Raw genomic sequence first — 22,825 nt, 5'->3', positions numbered from 1 at the left:
GTTCGATGAAACGAACATTTTGTCCAAGGGTCTTACACTGTGGGATTCTATAATTAAAGAGGATGCAGAAATAACAATATGCGAGAAGAGCTTCAACAGTGACAACGGATACAATCTTAGGAGTGCATGGACTTTGACACCAACTGCGACAGCACTGCTCAGTTATCGACCAATCACAAGATGACTCTATGCTGTATAAGGGCACCGCGCGGGATTAGCCGTGCGCTCTCAGGCGCTGCAGTCATGGACTGTGCGGCTGGTCGCGGAGGAGGTTCGAGTCTTCCCTCAGGCATGAGTGTGTGTGTTTGTCCTTAGGATAATTTAGGTTAAGTAGTGTGTAAGCTTAGGGACTGATGACCTTGGCATTTAAGTCCCATAAGATTTCACACACATTCGAAAATTTTTATAAGGGCACTACAGCACGAGTTTAGACAGTTAGTTGCTCTTGACGAAAAAGCAAGGAAGAAAGATTGGGTTTAATGTTCGTTCGACATTGAGGTCAATAGAGACGAGGCACAAGCTCAGACTGTGTCGAGGAGGGGGAGGAAATAGGCAGTGACCTCCCCAAGGAACCATCTTGGCATTCGCCAAGAGCGATTTATGGGAAACCCAAATCTGGAAGGGTGGGTGTGGGTTTGAATCGTCGTTTTCCAAAAAGTCTTGGCGAAGATGACAGAGGTAATCGTCGACAGATCTGAACTGATGCAGAAAGAAGTCCGAGAATTTAAAGAAGTAATTCTTCACTATGTTGGGTTTTGTTAATAACTTTGTAAAATTTATTACACAGTTTTTTATTGGTAGGCTACACAACTATCACTTTTTAATTTCTTTTTATTGTTTTTAAATGTAGAGTAAGTCTAATTCTTATTCTATGGTAATTGATAGAGCTAGTTGTTTAAGGATTAGTGAACTGTTTTCGTAATGTTAGTGTCGTATCGGTAACTTTAGTTAATCGGTGCAGGAATAATTCTCGACTCTTAAAACAGATACGGCGATTCCAGTTACTGGTGACAGTTCGTTCCTCCAAAATAATGATCTTTTGAGGCGAAAATAAGTGAGACTATAGTTAATACTGTGCTAGAAAATTAGTTAGATGAAGGAGATGTCTCTCAACACAGTCGCTTCAGAATAAAGAAAAGTGACAAGAAAAGTGCAGTGTGATTGCGAAATGTTCTTCGTATGAACTTGGCGATTCCACAGGCAGTTACCGTTTCACAAAATGTTTTCCACACGAGGTTCTTTCAGTAACTCTGGATATGGATAACGGCCATAGGTATAGATTTTCCCTCTTCAGAGCGAATCCGTTAACGTAATGTCTGGTGCTGGGACCAGCAGCAGATTTCTTTATGTGTTATACGCACTCGGAACAATAATTTCTTTCAGATGAGTCATGACGTGACTGGAGACTTTCCTCTAAGACGAGAGCGCTTTCTGGTATATCTCAGTCAACATTATCCACAGCTGAATGAACTTCTTTTTAAATTCGATGTCACTATTAGTCTCCGTAATTTCTTTCACGGTTTCAAACAGATGGTATAATAGTTCATTAAACAAGGAAATACATGAATTTTCCCAAAATGTGGGCTGTCTCTAATTGCTGTAGCATCACATAGCACTTCTTAGTTGTGAACATTTTGCGGAACCAATAGTAATGAGAGCGCATGATTCGTTAGGTTATTTCATTATCTACTGATGAACTTTATTGCAAATCAGTGTTCAAAGTGGTCGCTCGATATGGGGATAGCGAAAAACAAACTCTAACAGATCACCAAAGTAAACTGCGATACAAAGCGTAACCACTTTTTTATGAACGATTCTCCAGCCAGGCTTACTATTAGTTCATCTGCATCTGCAGCTAGGAAAAGAGGTGCAAAGTAAATATAATAATTTTATTCTCACTATGCAAGACCTTGCATAATAGTTTATCTTCGAAAAGTTGATGTTATTTGTTTAATGAGTATCATGATAGAAAAGTCCGCAATTTCATTGTTTAAACTCACAACAGTGTACAATTCAGTTAGGCACTATAAAGGAAATTCATGCCACAAAATGCTGTGGACACTGATATCGCCAAAAGTGCATGATATTGAGACGTATTGTGAACAATCACGATGAAGCGAGCTTTGAAATGTAAGAATTGTAATGGCGTCCATATTCAAGCCTCATGATCGATAGCTGCTGGTTCTTGTCAAACTGTATCGAAGTTACACATTCTAATTCTACAGTGATGATTAAATTAGTCTGATTAAGCACGCAATATCAAGGATATCGAATGGATTCTCAATTATGCGATTAATTTTGATACAATTGCTATAATGTTTTATCATTAACAGTTACGTTTGCATGTAATTGGAATATTGCGTTATTTGTGTGTTATGACTGCCTTATTACAGTAAGACGAATAGATTTCTGTTTATGTATTGCTGCATCTGTTGTGTCTTCTCGCAAGAGGGAGTAAATTCACGATCGTAGTCCTAGTTGCGATATATGTTGTTGTTGTTGTTGTCTTCAGTCCTGAGACTGGTTTGATGCAGCTCTCCATGCTACTCTATCCTGTGCAAGCTGCTTCATCTCCCAGTACCTACTGCAACCTACATCTTTCTGAATCTGCTTAGTGTACTCATCTCTCGGTCTCCCTCTACGATTTTTACCCTCCACGCTGCCCTCCAATGCTAAATTTGTGATCCCTTGATGCCTCAAAACATGTCCTACCAACCGATCCCTTCTTCTAGTCAAGTTGTGCCACAAACTTCTCTTCTCCCCAATCCTATTCAATACCTCCTCATTAGTTACGTGCTCTATCCACCTTATCTTCAGTATTCTTCTGTAGCACCACATTTCGAAAGCTTCTATTCTCTTCTTGTCCAAACTAGTTATCGTCCATGTTTCACTTCCATACATGGCCACACTCCAAACAAATACTTTCAGAAACGACTTCCTGATACATAAATCTATATTCGATGTTAACAAATTTCTCTTCTTCAGAAACGCTTTCCTTGCCATTGCCAGTCTACATTTTATATCCTCTCTACTTCGACCATCATCAGTTATTTTACTTCCTAAATAGCAAAACTCCTTTACTACTTTAAGTGTCTCATTTCCTAATCTAATTCCCTCAGCATCACCCGATTTAATTTGACTACATTCCATTATCCTCGTTTTGCTTTTGTTAATGTTCATCTTATATCCTCCTTTCAAGACACTGTCCATTCCGTTCAACTGCTCTTCCAAGTCCTTTGCCGTCTCTGACAGAATTACAATGTCATCGGCGAACCTCAAAGTTTTTACTTCGTCTCCATGAATTTTAATACCTACTCCAAATTTTTCTTTTGTTTCCTTTACTGCTTGCTCAATATACAGATTGAATAACATCGGAGAGAGGCTACAACCCTGTCTCACTCCTTTCCCAACCACTGCTTCCCTTTCATGTCCCTCGACTCTTATTACTGCCATCTGGTTTCTGTACAAATTGTAAATAGCCTTTCGCTCCCTGTATTTTACCCCTGCCAGCTTCAGAATTTGAAAAAGAGTACTCCAGTCAACATTGTCAAAAGCTTTTTCCAAGTCTACAAATGCTAGAAACGTAGGTTTGCCTTATCTTAATCTTTCTTCTAAGATAAGTCGTAAGGTCAGTATTGCCTCACGTGTTCCAACATTTCGACGGAATCCAAACTGATCCTCCCCGAGGTCTGCATCTACCAGTTTTTCCATTCGTCTGTAAAGAATTCACGTTAGTATTTTGCAGCCGTGGCTTATTAAACTGATAGTTCGGTAATTTTCACATCTGTCAGCACCTGCTTTCTTTGGGACTGGAATTATTATATTCTTCTTGAAGTCTGAGGGTATTTCGCCTGTCTCATACATCTTGCTCACCAGCTGGTAGAGTTTTGTCAGGACTGGTTGTCCCAAGGCCGTCAGTAGTTCTAATGGAATGTTGTCTACTCCGGGGGCCTTGTTTCGACTCAGGTCTTTCAGTGCTCTGTCAAACTCTTCACGCAGTATCGTATCTCCCATTTCATCTTCATCTACATCCTCTTCCATTTCCATAATATTGTCCTCAAGTACATCGCCCTTGTATAAACCTTCTATATACTCCTTCCACCTTTCTGCCTTCCCTTCTTTGCTTAGAACTGGGCTGCCATCTGAGCTCTTAATATTCATACACGTGGTTCTCTTCTCTCCAAAGGTCTCTTTAATTTTCCTGTAGGCAGTATCTATCTTACCCCTAGTGAGATAAGCTTCTACATCCTTACATTTGTCCTCTAGCCATCCCTGTTTAGCCATTTTGCACTTCCTGTCGATCTCATTTTTGAGACGTTTGTATTCCTTTTTGCCTGCTTCATTTACTGCATTTTTATATTTTCTCCTTTCATCAATTAAATTCAATATTTCTTCTGTTACCCAAGGATTTCTAGCAGCCCTCGTCTTTGTACCTACTTTATCCTCTGCTGCCTTCACTACTACATCCCTCAGAGCTACCCATTCTTCTTCTACTGTATTTTTTTCCCCTATTCCTGTCAATTGTTCCCTTATGCTCTCCCTGAAACTCTGTACAACCTCTGGTTCTTTCAGTTTATCCAGGTCCCATCTCCTTAATTTCCCACATTTTTGCAGTTTCTTCAGTATTAATCTACAGGTCATAACCAATAGATTGTGGTCCGAGTCCACATCTGCCCCTGGAAATGTCTTACAACTTAAAACCTGGTTCCTAAATCTCTGTCTTACCATTATATAATCTATCTGATACCTTTTAGTATCTCCAGGGTTCTTCCACGTATACAACCTTCTTTCATGATTCTTAAACCAAGTGTTAGCTACGATTAAGTTGTGCTCTGTGCAAAATTCTACCAGACGGCTTCCTCTTTCATTTCTTAGCCCCAATCCATATTCACCTACTATGTTTCCTTCTCTCCCTTTTCCTACACTCGAATTCCAGTCACCCATTACTATTAAATTTTCGTCTCCCTTCACTATCTGAATAATTTCTTTTATTTCATCGTACATTTCTTCAATTTCTTCATCATCTGCAGAGCTAGTTGGCATATAAACTTGTACTACTGTAGTAGGTGTGGGCTTCGTATCTATCTTGGCCACAATAATGCGTTCACTATGCTGTTTGTAGTAGCTTACCCGCATTCCTATTTTCCTATTCATTATTAAACCTACTCCTGCATTACCCCTATTTAATTTTGTGTTTATAACCCTGTAGTCACCTGACCAGAAGTCTTGTTCCTCCTGCCACCGAACTTCACTAATTCCCACTATATCTAACTTTAACCTATCCATTTCCCTTTTTAAATTTTCTAACCTACCTGCCCAATTAAGGGATCTGACATTCCACGCTCCGATCCGTAGAACGCCAGTTTTCTTTCTCCTGATAACGACATCCTCCTGAGTAGTCCCCGCCCGGAGATCCGAATGGGGGACTATTTTACCTCCGGAATATTTTACCCAAGAGGATGCCATCATCATTTAATCATACAGTAAAGCTGCATGTCCTCGGGAAAAATTACGGCTGTAGTTTCCCCTTGCTTTCAGCCGTTCGCAGTACCAGCACAGCAAGGCCGTTTTGGTTAATGTTGCAAGGCCAGATCAGTCAATCATCCAGACTGTTGCCCCTGCAACTACTGAAAAGGCTGCTGCCCCTCTTCAGGAACCACACGTTTGTCTGGCCTCTCAACAGATACCCCTCCGTTGTGGTTGCACCTACGGTACGGCCATCTGTATCGCTGAGGCACGCAAGCCTCCCCACCAACGGCAAGGTCCATGGTTCATGGGGGGAAAGCGAACCCCATTGCAGGACGAGTGTTAATATGTAACAAAATAATCCCTGTTTGACCGTAAGATCCACGTTTGTTTCCATGAACGAGTAGGTCTCGTTGCGTACATGAACTGAGTGAGGTGGCGCAGTGGTTAGTGTTTGGAAAACATGGTCTTTTTCCCTGAATGACAGAAACACGGACAGCTTGAGTTAACCTAAACCTTAACATTCGCTTAATACAAATACCACTAATTACATCCGCCAACCGATTAGTCTACCACTGATACGGTCAATGCCAGCATCGTGTATGATGAGATTAGGTGTAGGAAATCAGAGTCGGCCACACACTGACTTCTGAGCAAGCGAAGGGCTGTCACCCAAATTTTTAGAAAAGGTTTCTAATCTCCATTTCGTGTTATGTATTAGATGTGAACTCCTGTGCTCTAAGAAGTAAACATGTATGTCTCACGTCAAAACTATATACAATATCTCTCCTAGTAGAAATGATTTTCTTGTAGCTGTGTTACAGCGAGTGCCACAGAATGATTTCATAAATAGTCATTCTTTAACAAGATGCAATAGTGAATGTTAATTCTTTGAGGCTGAGCCGCATATATTAAAATGCATGGCAACATTTTGAGATTAAGTTCACCGAAGCACACCACATCATCATTTAAATTAAAAGGCTACAGTTGTTGGAAGATAGTTTAGCTTTTAAGTGTTTATTGTTGGTGTGACCTTAGAACAATGTTATGTGTAACGACGATTTGATTTATTCTGTATTTATGTAAAACAGCATCTGTTTCTGTATGTCCAGGATTTCCTCCTAAGCCCCAGGATCGATTTACAACAAACCTGGCACAGAAACAGAGTATCAGCACTGTGAGGTTTATAATTTCCTAGCTTCCGAGAGAGTGGAGATACAGGCAAAATCGAGTTTCTTTTGCCCCTACCATATAGGCTGCCTTCACAACACGCATGTTGTGTGGGAGTACAATCAACCTCCTTTATACCTGTAGATCTACTTAGCAAGGTAACATACACATCAGCGGCAAAACATATTTCTCCCCACCCACGCAACAAGTCTCCACCCAGGCTCAATCTTGCCGACTCTATGTATAATCTGAATGACGTGGACGCGAAAGACCTTGCCGGATGACATCTCTGTAACCTCGAGAGTAACTAATTATTCTAATAATACTGCAGGGACCTCTATACGGAGGTTTCATTTTCCCCTTGACATCTGGCCCGGTTCTACATCTACATCTACATGACTACTCTGCAATTCACGTGTAAGTGCTTGGCTGAGGGTTAATCGAACCACAATCATACTATCTCTCTACCATTCCACTCCATAACAGCGCGCGGGAAAAACGAAAACCTAAACTTTTCTTTTCGAGCTCTGATTACTCTTATTTTATTTTGATGATCATTCCTACCTATGTAGGTTGGGATCACAAAAATATTTTCGCATTCGGAAGAGAAAGTTGGTGACTGAAATTTGGTAAAAAGATCTCACCGCGACGAGAAACGTCTTTGCTGTAATGTCTTCCATCCCAATTCGCGTATCATATCTGACACACTCTCTCCCTTATTACGTGATAATACAAAACGAGCTGCCCTTTTTTGCACCCTTTCGATGTCCTCCGTCAATCCCACCTGGTAAGGATCCCACACCGCGCAGCAGTATTCTAACAGAGGACGAACGAGTGTAGTGTAAGCTGTCTCTTTAGTAGACTTGCTGCATCTTCTAAGTGTCCTGCCAATGAAACGCAACCTCTAGCTTGCCTTCCTTACAATATTATCTATGTGGTCTTTCCAACTGAAGTTGTTCGTAATTTTAACACCCAGGTACTTAGTTGAATTGATAGCCTTGAGAATTGTACTATTTATCGAGTAATCGAATTCCAACGGATTTCTTTTGCAACTCATGTGCATCACTTCGCACTTTTCGTTATTTAGCGTCAACTGCCACCTGCCACACCATACAGCAATCTTTTCTAAATCGCTTTGCAACTGATACTGGTCGTCGGATGACCTTACTAGACGGTAAATTACAGCATCATCTGCGAACAACCTAAGAGAACTACTTAGATTGTCACCTAGGTCATTTGTATAGATCAGGAACAGCAGAGGTCTCAGGACGCTTTCCGGGTCAGCACCTGATATCACTTCAGTTTTACTCGATGACTTGCCGTCTATTACTACGAACTGCGACCTTTCTGACAGGAAATTAAGAATCCAGTCGCACAACTGAGACGATACCCCATAGGCCCGCAGCTTGATTAGAAGTCGTTTGTGAGGAACGGTGTCAAAAGCTTTCCGGATATCTAGAAATACAGAATCAACTTGAGATCCCCTTTCGATAGCGGCCATTACTTCGTGCGAATGAAGAGCTAGCTGCGTTGCACAGGAGCGACGTTTTCTGAAACCATGCTGATTACGTATCAATAGATCGTTCCCTTCGAGGTGATTCATAATGTTTGAATACAGTATAAGCTCCAAAACCCTACTGCAAACCGACGTCAATGATATATGTCTGTAGTTAGATGGATCACTCCTACTACCCTTCTGGTGCAACCTGCGCTATTTTCCAATATGTAGGTGCAGATCTATCGGTGAGCGAGCGGTTGTATATGAGTGCTAAGTAGGGAATTATTGTATCAGCGTAATCTGAAAGTAAACTAATCGGTATACAATCTGGACCTGAAGACTTGCCCATATCAAGCGATTTGAGTTGCTTCGCAACCACTAAGGTATCTACTTCTAAGAAACTCATGCTAGCAGCTGTTCGTGTTTCAAATTCTGGAATATTCCATTGGTCTTCACTGGTGAAGTAATTTCGGAAACTGCATTGAAGAACTCCGCTTTAGCGGCACAGTCGTCGGTAACAGTACCATCGGCACTGCGCAGCGAAGGTATTGACTGCGTCTTGCCGCTTGTGTACTTTATATACGACCAGAATTTCTTCGGATTTTCTACCAAATTTCGAGTCAATGTTTCATTGTGGAACCTATTGAAGGCATCTCGCATTGAAGTTCGTGCCAAATTTCGAGCGTCTGTAAATTTTAGCCAATCTTCGGGATCTCGCGTTCTTCTGAACTTTGCATGCTTTTTCCGTTGTCTCTGCAACAGCGTTCGGACCTGTTTTGTGTACCACGGGGGATCCGTTCCATCTCTTACCAATTTATGTGGTATGAATCTCTCAATTGCTGTTGCTACTATATCTTTGAATTTGAGCCACATCTCGTCTACATTTGCATAGTCAGTTCGGAAGGAATGGAGATTGTCTCTTAGGAAGGCTCTAGTGACACTTTATCCGCCTTTTTTAAATAAAATTATTTTGCGTTTGTTTTTGGTGGATTTTGAATAAACGGTATGGAGCCTAGCTACAACGACCTTGTGATCACTAACCCCTGTATCAGTCATGATGCTCTCTATCAGCTCTGGATTGTTTGTGGCTAACAGTTCAAGTGTGTTTTCGCAACTATTTACAATTCGCGTGGATTCGTGGACTAACTGCTCGAAATAATTTTCGGAGAAAGCATTTAGGACAATCTCTGAAGATGTTATCTGCCTACCACCGGTTTTGAACAAGTATTTTTGCCAACATATCGAGGGAAGGTAGAAGTCCCTACCAACTATAACCGTATGAGTGGGGTATTTATTTGTTACGAGACTCAAATTTTGTCTGAACTGTTCCGCAACTATATCATCGGAGTCTGGGGGTCGGTAGAAGGAGACAATTATTAACTTAGTTCGGCTATTAAGTATAACCTCCACCCATACCAATTCGCACTGAGTATCTACTTCGACTTCCCTACTAGATAAACCACTCCTGACACACAAAAATACTCCACCACCAATTCTGCCTAATCTATCTTTCCTGAACACCGTCTGAGACTTCGTAAAAATTTCTGCAGAACTTATTTCAGGGTTTAGCCAGCTTTCTGTACCTATAACGATTTCAGCTTCTGTGCTATCTATTAGCGCTTGAAGCTCAGGGACTTTCCCAGCACAACTACAACAATCTACAACTACAATTCCGACTGTTCCTTGATCCAAGCACGTCCTGTATTTGCCATGCACCCTTTGAGATTGAAGCCCACCCCACACTTTCCCGAGGCCTTCTAACCTAAAAACCGTCCAGTCCACGCCACACAGCCTCCGCTACCCGTGTAGCCGCCAGCTGAGTGTAGCGAACTCCTGACCTACTCAGCGGAACCCGAAACCTCACCACCCTAAAGCGCAAGTCAAGGAATCTGCAGCCAACACGGTCGCAAAACCGTCTGAGCCTCTGATTTAGACCCTCCACCCGGCTCTGCACCAAAGGTCCGCAGTCGGTTCTGTCGACGATACTGCAGATGGTGAGCTCTGCCTTCATCTCGTTAGCAAGACCGGCAGCCTTCACCGCTGGAATCCAGAGAGAATTTCTTCAGATCCAAAGTGACACACGTCATTAGTGCCTACATGTGCCACCACCTGCAGCTGGCTGCACCATGTGCTCTTCATGGCATCCGGAAGGACCCTTTCCACATCAGGAATGACTCCTCTCGGAATGCACACGGAGTGCACACTGGATTTCTTCCCCTCCTTAGCCGCCATATCCCTAAGGGGCCCCATTACGCGCCTAACATTGGAGCTCCTAACTACCAATAATCCCACCCTCTGCGATTGCCCGGACCTTGAAGGCTGAGAATGATCCTCTGAAACGGGGCAGGCAGCTGCATCTGGCTCAGCCGGAGACAGTGCCTGAAACCTGTTTGTCAGACGCACCGGGGAGGCTTTCTGATCGATCTATTCCTGATACAAACGAGATCGCTGATCTAACCCTTAAAGGGGCAACGTCCTTAGTTGTATCTAACGGTTTGGCGATGGTGAGCCAAATTAATATTTCGCCTGGCCTGCTCCCAATTTTTTCTTAGAGCCACCGGAGTAACTAGCCCAGGCAAAAGGTCACTAACACTCGAGAGATTAGATAAAGGATTACAGGCAGTGTAGGCAAACATGACACAGGCGTTGCCCCGGTAGCTTCATGGCGGGCCGAATTAAAAGCCTGGTTAAGCCATGGTAAAGTCGCCTTCCAGCGGTTTGGAGTCTTGGCATGGTAAATACTAAGAGCAGCCTTAACGTTCCTATTAACCCGTTCTGCTAAAGAAGGGCTGGTATAACATGGTGTGATGCTGATGTGTTTATTACCATGCTTAAAGCAAATGTTTCTAAAGAGCCTAGAACCAAAGCAGGAGCATTATGACTCACAAGAGATTTCGATAGGACCGAACTAAGAGAAGACTTTACACAACAGTTGATAGTGATTTCGGCCGTAACATAGGGAGCAACCACGTGAAGCGCAAAAATGCATCAACAAGTACGAAGATGTAACGGTACCTCTCCTCGTACAAGGCAAAGGACCTATAAAATCCATGAAGATCCTGTCCAGCGGATAGAGTTCGCTCTGAGACTGAATAAGATCTTTACGGCAGCCAGATTTGGCCTGGCGCGTTTTCAGTAATCACACCTCGTCACAAATCGACGAGGTTCGCGATACATCTGCGTCCACACAAATCCCTCACGGATCCGTTCAGAGTTTTATAAAGGCTGAGATGGCCGCTGACAGCCGAATCATGAAAATAGTGCAGCACCATGGGTACCAAATCAGTGAGTAGGCATACCCTCAACTTCTGGTATGCTCCCACCCGTTCACATAAAACGCCTTTAGCAAGGCGGTACTCCCCACCGTTGTTCCGCCTCGAGGCGCTTGCGAATGGGTCACCATATGGGATCTTCCCCCTGCTTAGCCTTCATTTCACAAAAGAGCCCGAGTGTCTCATTTAGAAAGTTATTCGCAACGAGAACCGGCTAAGAATCCTTCCCACCGTCCCCCACTCTTCTGTGAACATCCGGCTAAGAGCATCGGCGATGACATTCTCAGATCCCCGTAACTGCTTGACATTAAACAGGAAGGCAGATACCTGGACCGCCCAACGGCCTATTCGACCGGTCTTGCGAGGCCTGGCGATGCACAACTCAGCTCTTGATTGTCCGTCTCAAGAAGGAATTCCAAGTGTTCAAAATAAGGAGCGAACAACACCGCCAAAGCCTCGCATTCATAGATGGAACAATTAGCCTCGGCCGAAGTAAGCCAACGAGAGGCAAAGCTACAAGACGCCTTTCGACTTGTTCTTGGAGACGAACGGTGGCAATTCAGGCTCAATGCAAGTCTCGTTAAGGTTCGGTACTGCTAAAACCGGAGGATTGGCAATTGCGGTTTTAATCGCTTCAAACGCATGGTGTTGCTCTGAAATTCGCCATGCAACAAACCTGTGATGCCCTTCTTTGGGGGAGGGGGGGGGAGAACATATCCTGAGAGCATTACTACGCTCTTGATCAATTCTAACACCAAAAATGAAATACAAGGCCGACAAATGCTAATCTTTTTTGGCTTGATGGTAAGAACCCTCCCCCCTCCCTCACCTTTCAGTCTACAGAAAACTTGATCAAGATGCTCAAGATGGTCAGAGAAAGATTTGCTAAAAAACCAAATCATCCAGATAATTATAGACACAGTTGTACTTCAGATCTCCCAGAACATTATCTAAGAGGCGGGAAACAACAGGTGCGCCAATGGCAAGTCCGATAGGTACTCGACTGAACTAAACTATGTTCCGATCGGTCAAGGACGCCGTAGCACCCTTCGAATCCTCAGCCAGCAGAATTTGATAGTATGGCTGATTTAAGTCCAAAACAATGAAGAAGCGCGCACCCTGAAACCAAGTGAAACAGTAGTGATGGCTGGGCAAGGGAACTGATTCTAGGACGACTTTCTTATTCAAGGTCCTATAATCAACGACAGCTCGAAAACCGCCCTCCTGCCCTTCAGGCACAAGGAAGACCACCGAAGCATAAGGAGAGGTACAATAATGGATAACACCGTCCTCCAACATACGGTCGATTTTAGCCCACAGTATTTTCATATTAAGAGGGGAAAGTCTGTAGGGCGTCTGGCGCACAGAAATTCTATCAAGAAGATGGGTATCATAGTGGATAAGGGTCGTGACGCCCAGCCTGTCTGACACATCACGATTCAACAGTACCCATATGTTTGATTCCCTACACGAGCGGTGAGACAGAGTAGAATTAGCGGCCTTATACAAATTAGTGACAGATGAGTGACTGTAATTGTAATGTGAACGCAATTGGAACAGGTAGGTACATGATAATCATTTTGTGGTCGAAATGCTTCCCTTGCCAGTATTTCCTTCGTGGTATCTAGTAAGGACGGTGGTTCTGTCTTCAGCAAACACAATTTTACTTGTTTTACTACCCATACATGTTTAGGAGAAGTTTCTCCATCTTCAGTTTGTTTTATTTATTATCTGTTAAACAATACACTATGAATTTATGTTTTTTGATATTTCCCAGTTTTTGACATCATAGTATTTACATCACTGTAAATATTGACGAGAATATTAACACGAGGCACAAATATATAGTTTTCTATGACTTACTAGTGTACAGACATATGTTTGATATTTGCAGCAAACCTCCGATTATTGCCTTCCAATATGTCATCTGCAATTAATAACAGTTTACCACTGTTTTCAAGGTAATTTCACACGTCTCATTAGACCTAATATGATATTACTGTTTTTGTAGTTATTTTCCTGCTCTCATTATTCTATGTTCTTTTGTAGCGAAATATTCACTATTTTAACGACAAAATGTATTGAAATATTTGTTGATTGTGATTAAACATTCTGAAATATTGATATGGGGCGAGGGTAGCAGACTATGTATGTAAAAGCGTGTACTTGTAGTAGATATCGCTATTTCGTGCATCTGCAGCGTGTTTGAATGGAGCTTGCTAATACATATTGTTTCACTGTTTGTACGTTCATTTGTTACGCCATCTTGTTCTGGGAGGAAATTTTGGAGTTTGCGGCGACATTACAGTTTGATGGTGTGTGTTTTCATTTGTTTGTTTGCTTGTGTGTGTTTGTGTGTGTGCGTGTCATAGTCTTCAGGTAACTTCTTTAGAGATGAGAACAGGTTTCCATTGCACAGTGATGCGCATTCATTCATCACTCCTGTTCTTTCCACTAAACCTTTTGCTGCATAGTAATTTTCTTCTATTATAAATTTCTGTGATGGTCTATTGCTCTATTTAAGAAATTTTAAGTCTGTATTTATGTCTGTTGGTCTGTGTTTCCTGCCCATTAAATGTTCTGTAAACGTGAAATGACTGGTCTGTCTTAAGTACTCATCTGTGTTCAGTGTATCTGATGTTGGAGGTTGTACTTGTTTGTCCTATGTAAATTGAGATGCAGTCTTGATATATAAGTTGGTAGATCCCAAACATATTCTGATTTTCTCTGTTAATGTTAACTGTGCTAAGTTTCTTTTGTATAGAGTTGTCTGTTCTGTATATAATATTTAATCCTTGTTTTATTAATGTACTGCGTCCTCTGTGAGTTCCTTTAATGTTGCAGGAGCCATTTGTTTATTGTTGTGGATGTTGCTTTTTCAGCTGTGTTTTGTGTTTTTATGTTCTGTGTCCCTGTGGTTGTGTATTGGTGCTGATATTTTTGCAGTTGTGAGTTGGGTCCTTTATTCATTTTGTTGTAATTTTTTGGCTTAATTTTTCTATCTTGTTTGTTTTGTATCCATTTTTTACAGTTATTTGTATGATTATTTGCAGTTAGTTTTAGTAGCGGTCTTCATTGAGGCGAGTTTTATTCAATCGGTACGGCATGTGTTAGAATCTAGCTTCCTTGTGGATAATGGAATGATTTGATTTTTGATATATTGTTGTGCTGGTGCTTGTAGATTTTCTGAAAATGGAAAACTGATTTGTGGTACTGAATGTGTGTGTTCAGATGTCTAATAAATTTAGTTTTTTTCCTATTCTGATTCTAATCAGAATTTAACCTGTGGGTGAAGTGTGTTTATATCATTTTAAAGTTGTAGGATGCTGTCCGGCGTTTCGTCTAGAAGACATAAAATGTCAACTAGATAACGATACCGGTATATTATTGTGTATTGTATGGGTTTCCCAATAGTCTCAAATATTTCCAATGTAATTTAGAAACGTGCTGGATAAGATTCCGCTGATTGGCTACCCCCTTGGAAAGTCCACCTTGTTGTGAGCAGAAGCCGTTGTGAAAAAGGAAACAGCTTTTCTCTGTGAGTATTTTAGAACGGTTTGCTATTTATTTTGTGTAAGGTTTGTGAATGTCTCTTTGTTGTTCTAATTTCTGATTGATGATGTTGATGGTACATTATTCTTGAATTTAAAGTGGAATAATTTAACTATATCGTACAAAAGTGTTCACACAATGAATGAATTACAAAACTCAATGGCAAAATGCGCTGTAGGCACAAGCTCAGTACTTTAGTTATTGTAGTTATTGGGGCATGGATCTTGAGAGTAGCTTTCGATCCCCTACTTATGAATGTCTGATGCATAATTTTCCATCCAGCCACGATACGGCAGGAAATAATTAACAAAAAATTGGTAAATATTACGGGGGCAGGTTAAATTTGACGATCTATGACATGACCGAATTGTCCAGTCTTCGGAGGTGGTGGTAGGAAGAACGCAACGATTGCGAGAGTAGGTTTGAAACGTTTGGAAGTGGCGGAGCAAACACTAAAAGAGAGATGGAGGGGGCCGTGCCACAGAACGAGACAAAGACTCAAGCAGAGGGGTGCCAGATCACAACCAACAGCATCCAGGAGTGAAGGAGCCGGCAACACCAGAAAATGAAGAACATAAGCATTGCAAGCTGCTGTAGGCCACTAACAAACGCACTATTTCTGTAGAAATACACTGAAGCGCCAAAGAAAATGCTATAGGCATGCGTATTCAAATACAGAGGTGAATAAACAGACAGAATGCGGCGCTTCGGTCGGTAACGCCTATATTAGAAAACAAGTGTCTGCTGTTAGATCGGCTACTGCTGCTACAATGGCAGGTTATCAAGATTTAAGTGAGTTAGAACGGGGTGTTATAGTTGGTGCACGAGCGATAGGACACACCATCTCCGAGGTAGCGATGAAGTGAGGATTTTCCCGTATGTCAAATTCACGAGTCTACCGTGGATATCAGGAAACTGGCAAATAGTTAAATCTGCCACAATGCTGTGACCGGAAAATGATCCTGCAATAACGGGACCAACGACGACTGAAGAGAATCGTTGAACGTATCGGAAGGGCAAACCTTCCGCAAACTGCTGCATATTTCATTGCCGGGCCATTAACAAATGTCAGCGTTCGAACTATTCAACGGAACATTATTGATATGGACTTCCGGAGCCTAAGGCCCACTCGTGTACCCTTGATGTCTGCATGAACCAAGTTTTACGCTTCGTCTGGGTAGATCAACACTGACATTAGGCTGTTGATGACTGGAAACATGTTGCCTTGTCGGACAAGTTTCGGTCCAAATTGTATCGAGCGGAAGTATGTGTACGGATATGTGGACAACATCATGTGTCCATGGACCCTGCATGTCAGCAGGGGACTGTTCAAGCTGGCGTAGCTTTTGTGATAGTGTGGGGCTTTTGTATATAGAGTGATATGGGACTCCTGAAACGTCTAGGTACGACTCTGAAAGCTGACACGTACGCAAGCATCCTGTCTGATCACCTAAATCCATTCATGTCCATTGTGCATTCAGACGGACTTGGGAAATTCCAGAAGGGCAATGCGACACCCCATGCATCCAGAATTGCTATTGAGTGGCTCCAGGAACACTTTTCTGAGCTTAAACACTTCCACTGGTAACCAAACTCTCCACACATGAACGTTATTGCGCATAGTGGGGATTCCTTGCAAAGTGCTATTCGTAAGAGATCTCCATCCCTTCGTACTCTTACGGATTTATGGACAGTCTTGCAGGAGTTATGGTGTCGGTTCCCTCGAGAACTACTTCAGACATGAGTCCATGGCAGTTCATGCTGTACGATGTTAGGCAAGTGTACCAGTTTCTTTGGCTCTTCAATGTAGTTTAACAGTGCAGCATAGGCTAGTAAGTTATTAAAACTGCGTGTGGCGAACAATGGTGTTGCAGTAATTTGAAATATTTCTAGAAAGTGTTAAACATAGAATGGAAAAATAGAGACAAAATTGCCGATAGATAAGATCAAAAGAGAGTGTGTATGAGGTGAGGACAGTTATCAGTCGAACGGAGGAGAAAAAGAACAACTTTTAAGAGAAAGCGAAATTAAACAGGAACAAGAGTATAATAGGGAGGAATATCTGGTTGATGACCGAACTGATTTCTCCTTTGAGAATAGCATAGCACAGGAAAGCGCAGCAAAACTTAGCACACCATGAGCAGATGAGTCGGGGAATAGGAACGTACCAAGAACAAATGGAAACGAAACAGCGGTAGCGAGCAAAAGTAATGTGTAGTAGAAAAGCCAAACCCATTACCCAGAACAGCTATCGTGGTTGAACAATCTGTGATTGCGTTGAGAGAAATTTGGCGGGGAACAAAATTAAGATATTTAAGGAAAGCGAAGGGAATAAACAAGAACGTATCAATTCGAAAGGAACAAAGGTATATTAAAACATCAATTGAAGTAAACGAATCATAAGTCATTCAGAATATCGATAAAAATAGGAGAAACGAGGAGAAAAGTGATAAAAAATAGGGAAAACAACACGAGAACTTATTGCAAGAAACGAATAAAGAAAAACCAAGACTGAGATAAATAATATAAACAACAAACTCCAGAAAGATTTTGGAGGGATAGTGGTACGTCTCAAGCAGCGACGCAAGTGCCAATTCTTGATCGGCCAGCCAGTGGAGGATTTTAATAACTTATGGAAATCGCAACTTCAGTGTTACACTGCGTCGAAGGACGTGAAAAGCAAACGTGTTTCTAACACAAAATGTTCTAGAAATCTGAATAAAATGTGTCGGATCATAACCATGAGCGGAAGATGTGGGTGCAACCTTTGGATGCGGCGCGAACAGACAATTGCGAGCGACAATTTATGGAAGTTATAGCTCAATTATGCATCGTTTTAAATGACATGAACATACTTAGTGCTTTCCAAGATTAAACCTGTGAAGAATGTAAAGAAAAATATGTCTTGATTCTGAGCATCAGATATCGCTACAAGGTATGAATGCCGCTTGTGCCGTTTTGAGAACGTTGGAAGAAGAGCAAATAATATGGGTACTGAGCGGACGTGATGTATGCTTTGTGACTGGTATCAAAATACTTGATTACCAAAAGGCACAGGTGCAGAGACAGTGGTATAAAGGACAGCGATAGTAGCAAAAGCGCACATAAAGCAAGGTATTCCACACAGAAGAACGGCGTCCGCGAACATATATATAAGGATGGAGGCCAGGAAGTGGGATGGAACTGACAGAGATGAGAACGTGGAAAACGTATAGCGGTTTTTGGACTGACCCAACCTAAACTAGGGAAGCAAAGAGAGAAAAAGTGTGTAATAAACGCAAAAATACATTAAGTTTCACAAGCTGCGGCATGGTCGCGAATAAAACAGTGACCCGATTATAGAATAAATTTCCTTTATATGCGAGTGCAGGCTTTCTCGGCGAATATCATATCAGAAGTTTTCACGGGTTTTCAGCCGAGTAGCTTCGTCGTCTCGTAGCAACGTTTCGATGGAATGCGTCTCCATCATCTTCAGGAGAAGTGTCAGGATATCGTAGGTCGCGTGCTTATATCTCTGCTGGACCACTCTTAGCTTCCCGCGGTCGGCAAATCACGCGCCCATGGAATCACCTGATGCGCCTGAAAAATTGGATACAGTGAGACACGAACAAGGAGAGCTCTGAAGACCGACCACAAGAAGAAGAGAGAAGGGAGACCGGATGAAGACGAAGCAATGGGCTGTGCGTTCATGCCATACGCGGGCCCTCCTACGTCCAAGATCGAGAGAATTCTCAAGAAACATTAAGTGAAGACCGTTTCCTGCACAGCAGGAAAAATCAGAGACCTTCTCGGTTCAACCAAAGATCCACTAGGTCTGACGGCACCAGGTGTGTAGATCGGATGCGAATGTGGGATGCAATATATAGGACAGACGCAGGGTTGCAACTCACAGCGCCGCAGTGAACACATTACGCATGTACGCTTGGGTCAGACCAACAAATCTGTTATGATGGAACATAGTATTGACGAGAAGCACACCTTAGATTTCGAGGACACAAAGAAAATATGCAGAACAATCGTATTTTGGGGCCCAGTAATCAAACAGTCCATAGAAATACGGTTACACGTCACCCTAATCAACCGCGACAGTGGCTACCATCTCAGCACAGCCTGGGAGCCTGCAATCAGGAAAATAAGAGAAAACGTTCCGTTCTACCAAGGGCCGCGGACGGAGCAGACAGAGACGGACGCCGGGATTCGAACCCCGCGCACGGGTCCCCCCCGCCAGACCACCGCCGATCCAGACGCACGCGGCGATTCCACGGGCGTGTGATTTGCCGGCCACGGCAAGCGGCGAGTGGTCCAGCAGAGATATAAGCCCGCGACCGATGATATCCTGACACTTCGCCTGAAGATGATGGAGGCATATTCCATCGAAACGTTTCTACGAGACGACGATGCTACTAAGCTGACAACTCGTGAAGACTTCATATACAAATTTCCTTTAGTTTCCGTCTATGGTCATTAGGTCATTAGGAATATTTAGTAAGTCCAAACACAAATGATATACCTCTGAATAGTGAGGAAGGAAGCAAATGAGTTCACATGGGAAGAAAGGGGCACCTGGGGATCGTTTGGTGCGAATGAGTGAGTCAGTAGAGACGAAGCACGTCTTCAGGGCAGGTTCGGAGATTCCGGGGTTCCCGCGATGGCGCATAAATGTGTAGTATTTTCTGGAAAGATTATAGGGCCTCGCGCTAGAGCCGTCTAGCGAGTAGAGCCCGTATGTGTAAGAACAGACAAATGGTTCAAATGGCTCTGAGCACTATGGGACTTAACATCTGTGGTCATCAGTCCCCTAGAACTTAGAACTACTTAAACCTAACTAACCTAAGGACCCCACACACATCCATGCCCGAGGCAGGATTCGAACCTGCGACCGTAGCAGTCGCGCGGCTCCGGACTGAGCGCCTAGAACCGCGAGACCACCGCGGCCGGCAAGAACAGACAGAAAATTTGAAGCTCAGGCTAAATTGCATATCTGGGGAGTTTTTTTTTAAAATATGAAACTGCTTTGGTACAGTAAGAAATCGGCAGTACTAAACTCATATAAGCTCGTGATACATAAGATACTGTAACTGTAGTGTGAATGCGATCAGAAGGAGTGGGTACGCGGTACTTGAATTTAAAGTAGAATAAATTAACTGTCTCGTGTAAGAATGTTCACATATTACATCATCGCTATTATTAGACTATTTTGGAAGGGAATGAATTTTAGAGCTGCGTGGGACAATCAACAGGGCATTAGTTGTAGGCTCACGGTCAGAACTTCAGTTATTGGCACGTATACTTTGGGAGTAAGTTTCGCTCTCCGAAACTGGCAACGTATGAACCACCGATTCCTAATTCTGCAACTAGCCATATTTTAGCAAGCAATAATCAACGGTAAATTGTACAGTAGCGGAATACAAAAGGGACACTAACAGGATTCTCCACATCAAATAATTTGTAGGACAAGCAGTTACTATGCTGCTATTCTTTGGGTGAACTGAACGCTAAGTAAATTAAATGCATCCACGAAAGGTGTGTCTTACTCGCTCAACTGATTGGTGTGAGTGTGTGATGAAACGATAGTGTTATTAGCTTGCAGACTATTACCTGCAGAAACATAGATAAGGGTTGTTTAACGAAGATCTGAACCAGTCATCTTACAAACCGGTTTGATGGCGTAACTGCTGAAAGGGAAAGGCAGACCGACATTTTCAAAGGTATCTTTTCGTCAATCACCGTACAATGTCACTATCTGTACATAAAGTCTTCTCTCTCAGGCTGTTAGTAGCAACCAACTGTGTTCACAGTAATTGAGAATCACTGGTAGACTGGCCTTAATAATCAAGAAAGCAAGAGTACGGCTGCCACCCATCCAGAAACTAGTATCCCGCATACGTCTTTATCCATGTGACTGCGCTGAAATGTTGTTAGCAGTAGTATATGTTCCATTTGACACGAGACACGAGGCGCTATACATTAATCATTCCATGGAGTTGGTTTCATGAGACACTGCTGGTAATCCATTTAAAGTGTGGTACCACTTTTTATACACACATTTTTAGCAATGTACAGTGATATGTAGAGAAAAAGTAAGTGAGTGCTGTTGATGAAAGACGTATAGCTAATATTACTTTAAAACAGGGTGCATTTTACTATATTCCTAAGTCACTGTAAGATGTAACGATGCTTGATGGTAGACAGTTTCCTCACGCAATTTTAGACGAAATGGTCATGGCGAGAAAATCAGTGAATGAGGTTTGCTGACATTCATTCTTCCCACGTTCCATTCACGAATGAAACAGGAAATATTCAGGGTAGAGTTAGTGTGTACCAGCACTACCCTCCTCCACACATTGTCAGGTGACTAATGATGTACAGACGTGAATGTAGAAAGGCATAGAATGAATGGGCGCAAAGCTTAACAAAACAGACATGAATTTCGGAATACTGAATTTGCTGTCTCCACTGATCAACACGATTTTGCTTTTGCAAGGCTTCTGTTAATCTCTTCACTGGCACGTCAAGACAAATTTTTAAAAATGCGTAAGTACTGGAACTGCTTAATCGGATCACGTATCAGTTTGTATTCCTTAATACCTTTCGGTTTTTTACAGAAGACGTCGTTATTGGCGAAATGTGCCAGGTATTAGGAACAATTAAATTGCTTTTCAAGACATTATCTTTACATATGCCGACGTTAGAAAATGTGGATGTAACTACTGTACATCAAAAATCTTCTTTTCTTTTATCACTATGCTACACCACAACTGGAAGGTCATAAAAAAATCTATAAATTTAAATATCAAAGACAATAGTCTGGCGTGTATTTCTTCCTCTTCATATCTTACTTGCCGACTTTTGAGGGCACGTAACAGCAGTGTTGTATCCTACACATGGGAGAACATTATCGTTGTATTCGATGCACGGCATAAAACATTGTTGAACTATCACGCCTGCTTCGATGGAAAGCCTCTCATCCATTTTCGGAAATGACATCAACTAGATCGGTACTTTTTATTTGTATAACTTGGTTCTAGCGACTGATGCGATATTCCACTAAATGTCTCAGATACCATAGAGAAAATCAAGACCCGCCCTTCCACCTTCCTTGCTTCGTTTAGTCCTCATAGAGAGGTAGTTGTAATCGCTCAGTGCAGCCACTTTCGTCCACCCTACCATGAGATATAAGCACAGTCCGTCCAGTTGCTGTACACTGCGTTCAGCGCAGATACTCTAGAAATAAGTCCACAATATACAGACTTCATCAGCAACAGTAGGGTCGAATACGTCGACACTTCATCATCAAGCAGCGCGACTAACAGGCCATAGACAACGTCGCTTACAAAGCAAGTCCACTACACATCGCGGCGCTGGGTGGCAGTCTCGCAGTAGCTGTGGTGAAATTGCGTCTGATGTCAAGAGGCCTATGCTCTGTGAGCTGAGGCGGCGACAATGACGCAGGCGCGCCCAGGTTATTGGATGACTGCGCCGTTGTGTTAGGCAGGCCCGCGAGGCGCACAAAGGGAGCCCTGCGCGCATACCTCAAAGCAAAGCGCAGCCACGGTGGGTGCGCGCCCGACACAGCGCGGCCCAGCAGAGGGAAGTGGCGCTTCTGCGGCGGCGTTCCGCTTTCGTCTCATATTCCTAGTCAGCGATATTGGTAAGCTTTACAAGGAATACCAGGTTTCATTAGACGCGTGAGCAGGCACTAGTCAGAGAATGCCAGACATCGAAAAGAAAGAGGGTGTTCCTGTATGAAAAAATTTAAAAATAGACAGCTACAATATATAACCAACGACATCAGGTTACCCTCCATTCAGAGGCTGTTGCACGTAGCGACTGTTATTGACTTGTAAATAATAGATTTCAGCTGTCA

This window comes from Schistocerca gregaria, chromosome 5 (assembly GCF_023897955.1).
Source record: "Schistocerca gregaria isolate iqSchGreg1 chromosome 5, iqSchGreg1.2, whole genome shotgun sequence".
NCBI lineage: Eukaryota > Metazoa > Arthropoda > Insecta > Orthoptera > Acrididae > Schistocerca > Schistocerca gregaria.
The sequence above is the reverse complement of the archived record's forward strand: the minus strand, read 5'-3'. Positions refer to the sequence as shown.